The sequence below is a fragment of the Choloepus didactylus genome, chromosome X (assembly GCF_015220235.1).
Source record: "Choloepus didactylus isolate mChoDid1 chromosome X, mChoDid1.pri, whole genome shotgun sequence".
NCBI lineage: Eukaryota > Metazoa > Chordata > Mammalia > Pilosa > Megalonychidae > Choloepus > Choloepus didactylus.
The window spans coordinates 77,340,928-77,347,496 of NC_051334.1; positions in this window are offsets into that span (position 1 = coordinate 77,340,928).

Genomic DNA, 6,569 nt, shown 5'->3' on the forward strand with positions numbered 1-6,569 from the left:
TACAGTCTTCTCCAGACCTCTTTTTCCTGTCTTTTCCTATCAGCCTGTAGCACTCCCCTTAGTATTTCTTGTAGCACTGTCCCTTATTCATGAACTCTCTCAGTGTCTGTCTTTCTGGAAATATTTTAATCTCTCCCTCATTTTTGAAAGACAGTTTTGCCAGATATAGAATTCTTGGCTGACAGTTCTTTTCTTTCAGTATCTTAAATATACCATATGACTATCTTCTCGCCTCCATGGTTTCTGTGGAGAAAGCTGTACATAGTCTTATCGAGCTTCCCTTGTATGTGATGGATTGATTTTCTCTTGCTGCTTTCAGAATTCTCTCTTTGTCTTTGACACTGGAGAATCTGATCAGTAAGTGTCTCGGAGTAGGTCTATTGGGGTCTATTCTGTTTGGGGTCCACTGTACTTCTTGAATCTCTAATTTTCTGTCTTTCATAAGAGTTGGGAAATTTTCAGTGATTATTTCTTCTATTATTCTTTCTGCCCTTTTTCCCCGCTCTTCTCCCTCTGGGACACCCATAACATGTACATTTGTGCATTTCATGTTGTCACTCAGCTCCCTAGGACCCTGCTCATATTTTTCCATTCTTTTCACCATCTATTCTTTTGTGTGTGTGAATTCAGATGTCTTCCAAATCACTGATCCTTTCTTCTGCCTGTTCAAATCTACTCTTGTATCCTTCCATTGTCTTTTTCATCTCCTCCATTATGCCCTTCATTCCCATAAGTTCTGTCATTTGTTTTTTCAAGTTTATGAATTCTTCCTTATGGTCATCCAGTGTCCTTCTTATATCCTTCATTTCTTTTGCTATGTCTTCCCTCAGTTCATTGACTTGAGTTTGGAATTGATTTAGCTTTGTTTGAACATCTCCAATTAGTTCTTCCTTCAGTTCATTGAATTGATTTAGCAATAATTGCTTCAACTCCTGTGTCTCTGTTGAACTATTAGTTTGTTCCTTTGGCTGGTCCATATTTTTGTGTTTCCTAGTATGGCTCATTATCTTAAGCTGTCTAGGCATCTGACTTTCTTGATTAGTTTATTCTGGAGCTTGTTTTCACTCTTTTACCTAGGGTTTTCTTGTTGGTTGGCTTTGTTCTCTAACCCTTGGTGTTCAGTTCAGCCTATTGTAGACCTTTAACTTAGATTCTGTTTAGTGGATCAGAGTTTTTCACCTCTTGTTTTTCTGTTTCTTGCCCTGCATCTATGTAGCCTTCTTGTGTGATGGTCTTCTCAGATACGGTCAACCACATTTAGGTTTTCCCAGTCCAGAAAGGCCCAGGTCTCAGAAGGAGAGTATGGGGTTGCCTTGAGAAAGAGACCCTCCTGTGAGGCCCTCAGAGTCTATGCTTTTCCTATGCTGTCCAGCAAGTGGTGGTTGCCAGCCTGCAGTTATCCCACCAGTGTAAGGAGGCATGGAGCCTTTAGTTCTCCTGTTGACTCTGACCCTGTGGGGATGTGGCTTACTGAAGCTGGTTTCTGAATTCCAGCCTCTGGGATCTGAGTTCCCAGGAGGGCTGCCACTGGAGCTTGGCCACACCCCCTTTTTCTTGGGAAGTTATCGTGTTTAGTGAATTTTCTCTGCCACTGGACTTATTGCTTTGTGTCTCAGAGCTATCTTATCTCTGCTCCTGACTGGGCCCAAATTGCAATTCTTTGATGCTTTCTGTAATGGACTTCTTGGAATAATTGTTTTAGAAAAAGAGAATAAGATTAAAAGAAAAAAAAAGAAAAAGAAATAGAAGGACGCTGTATGAACTATTTACAGTCCTTGCAGATCCAACGGGCTATTGAAATGCTAAGAGACAAGGAGTTGAGAGCCATTAAGGAACAATCAAGAAAGCAGAGAAACAAGGTCTTCAGATAAAGGTCCTCTGGATTTGCATATGCGCCTGATTCTTTTTAAGCCCTACCCTTCTCTGTATTATGTTCACCTGAACTCCAAAAATTCTCTGTTTTTATTTTTTTTTATTTTTTGTTTTTTTTTTTTTTGTTTTTTTTTGCTATCCTTATCTCCTCTCTGCTGGGCTGACTGCTCCCAGATTCTCTGGTGTCTGGTCTCAGTCTATGCTTGGAGTATTGATCAGCAGTCTGAGTTTTCAATCAGAGCTGCAATTGTAGTTCTCCCTCCTGGTTCTCAGCACCGAGGGCCCCTCCTCCCACAGGACTGAGCCTGGCAGGGAGGGACATGGGTCTCCTGGCCATCAGAACTTACAGATTTCACTGATGTCAGCTGTTCCATGCATTTGTGAGTGTTGTATGAAGTATGCCCAAAGTCATATTGCTCTGCAGTGTCTGTTCCATGCAATTCCTGGCTTTTTACCAACTGCACTGGAGGAGTAACTAAAACCCACACCTTACTGCCCTGCCATCTTGCCTCTCAATTCCCCGATACTTTTTTAAAATTCAGTTTTATTGAGAAATACCCACAAACCATAAAATCATCCACAGTGTACAGTCCGTTCACAGTACCATTATATAGTTGTGCATTCACAACCTGTGCTGGTTTGGATGTATTATGTCCCCCAAAACACCATTATCTTTGATGCAGTCTTGTGTGGGCAGGAAACATTTTGGTGTTGATTGGATTGGAGACTTTTGATTGGATGTTTCCGTGGAGATGTGATCACTCAACTGTGGGCGAGATCTTTCACTGGATAATTTCCATGGAGGTGTGTCCCTGCCCATTCAGCATGGACCTTGATTAGTTCACTGGAGCACTATATAAGCTCAGACAGAAGGAGCGAGCTTGCTACATTCAAGAGGGACACTTTGAAGAATGCACAGCAGCTGAGAGAGGAACTGCAGATGAGAGACAGTTTGAAGATGGCCATTGAAAGCAGACCCTTGCTCTGGAGAAGCTAAGAAAGGACAAATGCCCCAAGAGCAACTGAGAGTGACATTTTGAAGAGGATCTGTGGCCTAAAGAGGAACATCCTGGGAGAAAGCCATTTGAAACCAGAACTTGGAGCAAATGCCAGCCATGTGCCTTCCCAGCTAGCAGAGGTTTTCCGGACACCATTGGCCATCCCCCATTGAAGGTGCCTGATTGTTGATGTGTTACCTTGAACACTTTATGGCCTTAAGACTGTGACTGTGTAACCAAATAAATCCTCTTTTATAAAAACCAATTCATTTCTGATGTTTTGCATTCTGGCAGCATTAGAAAACTGGAATACAACCACAATCAATTTTTGAACGTTTTCAATACCACACGTAAAAAAGAATAAGAATAAAAATTAAAGTAAAAAAGAACACTCAAAACATCCCATACCTCCCTCCATTCCTCCCTATTATTTATTTACTTTTTGTCCTCACTTTTCTACTCATCTGTCCATATACTGGATAAAGGGAGTGGGAGCCACAAGGTTTTCAAAATTACATGGTCACACAGTGTAAGCTATATAGTTACACAATTGTCTTCAAGAATCAAGGTTACTGGGTTGAGGTTCAACAGTTTCAGCTGTTTTCCTCCTAGCTATTCCAATACACTAAAAACTAAAAAGGGATATCTATATAATGCATAAGAATAACCTCCAGAATGACCTCTTGACTCTATTTGAAGTCTCTCAGCCACTGAAACTTTATTTTGTTTCATTTCTCTTTCCCATTTTTGTCCAAGAATGCTTTCTCAATCTCATGATGCCAGAGCCAAGCTCATCCCCACAAGTCATATCACACATTGCCAGGGAGATTTACACCATTGGGAGTCATGTCCCGTGTAAGTTTACCTGCAGACTTGGCTTAGAAAGAGAGGCCACATTTTAGCAACAAAAGAGGTTCTCTGGGGGTGACTCTTATGCACAATTGTAAGTAAGTTTAACATCTCCTTTGCAGTAACAAACTTCATAAGGGCAAGCCCCAAGATCAAGGGCTTGGCCTTTCAGATTAGCAGCCCCCAATGCTTATGAGAATATCATTAATTCCCCAGGTGTGGAAATTTAATATTTCTACATTTTCTCCCAGTCCTTCTAGGGTACTTTGCAAATACATTTTTGTTTTCTGCCCAGAATACTCTGGGATGTATCAGGGCTTCACACTAAATGTAAAAACCAACCAGATTTCACTCCTATTCAAAGTTCCATGTAATTACGGTATTTGAATAAACTGACCATAAAGTTAAATTATATAGTGTGTTAAAAAAATATAGATTTTGCACCTAATAAATATTTCTTCCTTTGGTATCACACAGAAGTTGAAATTTTAAAACACCATCAACATCATCCTTTACCCTTTAGTCTGATTTACCTTGGTCCTATCCAAGTTCATTTCATTCACATCTTTAATTGAAGTCTGATCTCTTTTTTTCAAACTCTTTAACAATTTCTGTATGGGGTAATGCTGACATTCATAGCTGCCATACTCTGGCTCTAAGTCTCTGGTGTCACAGAGATACCCAAAGTTCAGAGACCAACCAGGTTATACACAAAGAGCTCAGCATCTCAGAATTTAGAAATAGCCATTACAACTCAGGAATAGATTTAACTGCTGTCAGAGCTTACAATCTAGGAACCTTTACAATAAGTCTTCCCTTGACAACCTGTGCTCTCAGATTCAATTCTCAGTATTTGCACATTATAATTAGTCCTTATTAGTGAGGCATCATATTGTTTTTCTTTTCATTTATGGTTTATTTCACTCTACATACTGTCCTTAATGTCCATTCATGTCACAACTTTATTCCTTCTTGTAGCAACTCAATATTCCATTGTATGTATACACCACAGTTCACCATTGCATTCATCAGTCTATGTACCTTAGGCTACCTCCATCCACTGGGAATCACGAAAATTGACACCATAAACCCCACTATGCAAATGTCCATTCATGTCCTTCTTTTTAGTTCTTCCTAATATATACCCAATAACAGAGTTGCGGGACCATATGGCAACCCTGTGCTTAACTTCCTGTTGAAACACCACACTACCCTCCAGATGGGCTGCACCATTCTGTACTCCTTCAACATCAAATGCCCTATTTTTACCTTTATCTTCTGGTATCTTCATTTCTACACTCTTCCCCAAACCTGTCTCCCAAGTATTTTCCTGTCTGTAGCAGTCCCTTTAGTATTTCTTGTAGAGGAGGTCTCCTGTTCACAAACTCTCTGTGTCTGTTCCCCACCAATGGTGATTAGGTACATCATTTTCTCCACATTTTCTTCAGCACTTGTATCCCTCTGTTTATTTTTAGATGGTTTTATTCACACACAATACATTCCATCCTAAGTAAACAATCAATGGTTCCCTGTATAATCAAACAGTTATGCATTTACCACCACTATCTATATGAGGACATTTCCATTTCTTCCACAAAGAAAGAGGAAGTGGCAAAAAAGAAAAAGAAAAAAATGACAACTAAAAAGCAACAAAAGAAAAAGTATATAAAAATAAAACACAGTAAAAAAGTCAAAGAACACCAACACCAAGAATCCCATACCCCTTCCTTATATCCCCCTCTTATAAATATTTAGCTTTTGAAAATTCCTTTGTTACATTTAATGGAAGCATACTACAATGTTACTGTTACCTGTAGACTCTAGTTTGCATTGATTGTATTTTTCCCCATACCATCCCATTTTTAACACCTTGCAAAGTTCACATTCATTTGTTCTCCCTCATGTAAAAACATTCTTATATTTGTACATTTAATCACAATCATTGGTCACTCTAGGTTTCACTAAGTCACACAGTCCCAGTCTTTATCTTCTATCTTTCCTTCTGGTGTCCTACATGTCCATAACCTCCTCTTTCAACCACACTCAAAGCCATCTTTGTTCAGTGTACTTACAGTATTGTGCTACCATCACCCAGTAGTATGCTATCCATTTGTGGTTCTATGCAGTCAATCCTGTTGAACATTCTGTACTCCTTCAACATCAAATGCCCTATTTTTACCTCTATCTCCTGGTATCTTCATTTCTACACTCTTCCCCAAACCTGTCTCCCAAGTATTTTCCTGTCTGTAGCAGTCCCTTTAGTATTTCTTGTAGAGGAGGTGTCCTGTTCACAAACTCTCTCAGTGTCTGTTTATCTGTAAATATTTTAAACTCTCCCTCATTTTTGAAGGACAGTTTTTCCAGATATAGGATTTTTGGTTGGCAGTTTTTCTCTTTCAGTACCTTAAATGTACCATACTACTACCTTCTCGCCTCCACGGTTTCTCCTGAGAAATCTGCACTTAGATTTATTGAGCTTCCTTTGTATGTGATGGATTAGTTTTCTTTTGCTGCTTTCAGAATTCTCTTTTTGTCTTTGACATTTGACAATCCGATTAGTAAGTGTCTTAGAGTAGTTCTATTTGGATCAATTGTGTTTGGGGTACACTGCACTTCTTGCACCAGTAATTTTTTTGTCTTTCATAAGTTGGGCAATTTTCATTGATTATTTCCTCTATTATTCCTTCTGTCCCCTTTGCCTTCTCTTACCCTTCTTGGACACCTATCACAATTATATTCATGCACTTCATGTTGTCATTCAGTTTCCTGATCCCCTGCTTATATTTTCCCATTCTTTTCCCTATCTGTTCCTTTGTGTGTTGGATTTGAGATGTCCTGTCTTCTACTTCA